Source organism: Amia ocellicauda, chromosome 5 (assembly GCF_036373705.1).
Source record: "Amia ocellicauda isolate fAmiCal2 chromosome 5, fAmiCal2.hap1, whole genome shotgun sequence".
Classification (NCBI taxonomy): Eukaryota; Metazoa; Chordata; class Actinopteri; order Amiiformes; family Amiidae; genus Amia; species Amia ocellicauda.
In genome coordinates, this window is record NC_089854.1 from 1,074,070 (window position 1) to 1,075,345 (window position 1,276).

Consider the following 1,276-nt stretch of genomic DNA (forward strand, 5'->3'; position numbering starts at 1 on the left):
AGGAACGCCGGATCTAAGAAGACGTCTGCATTTAAACGGTCTGTTTGCATCGTTTATACGCTTTTACATTTAAAACTATTATTTATGAAACGATAATATTGTCCGGGTTCTTGTCATTTTACAATGTACTTACTTAGACTGTTATTATTAATGTTTTTGCTTTATTGAGACAATTATTAACGTTGTCTATTATTGTAATACAACATTCTAGATGTAGTTATTCTTTTAAACATTTTTATATATTTTTATTATGAATGGTCTATAGTAATCTGAACACTCTAGTATTAATAAGTGTAAGAATAGTTTATTTAAAAGCTATAGGTCTACATAAATCGAATTATGATAATAATGTATTGTTTGTTTAAGGATGTTATTTATGTTATTATTATTGTTATGTATTTTATTGTTATTTAATTTATTATTTATTAATTTTATTATTATTTTATTGTTATTATTATTATTATATTTGTGTGTGTGTGTGTGTGTGTGTGTGTGTGTGTGTTACCGTCTGTGATTAAACGTCTCCGTTCTCATGTGTTTCAGGTTCATCGGGATCTATTTCAGACAGTTCATTACTGCGGCTGATTGCACAGCAAGGTAGCCCCAGTTATTCACCAACAACACCCCGAGAAACCGCCCAGGTGTCTCCGCAAGTTAGGAGCCAGGACTCCCCGATGCATATCCAAACACCGCCTGGACCGCCTGCATCACCAGCCAGCATCGTATCGAGTGAAGAAGATCTAACTACAACCTTGCGGGAAACTATTCTAATCTACGGACCTGTGTGAGTTGCTACATATAGTGTTGAATAACCAAAGACAGGTAATTGAGGGTCAAACAATCTTAATTAATGCCTTAGCAAGCTATATAAACAGGATCTGGGATTGAACATGTCTGAAAGTAATAAAAGGACCAATGATGCAGACATTCACAGGCAGGAGTCCAAAAGACCTAGAGAGAATGATCCTGATACGAACGACCCTGAGGCCTTAGCAAATGTACCGATGCACCTACCCCTTCCGAACGCAAACAATTTAACAAAACAACCCCAACTTATTACTAGTCCTGCTCCAACAGAAAACGTTCCAGAGTATGCCTCTAACCACGTTGTAAATAACAATTGTGTTGACACTTTTGAAGGTCTTCAGCATGCTTTAAACAATGTACAACAAAAGGGTTGTGGCGGAGGTCAGAACAGTGAAGCTGCAGGTGTTAACAATGGGTTTAGTCGCGAGCTTAGCGATGTTCAAAATGTCAACAAAGACGCTGAAGATGT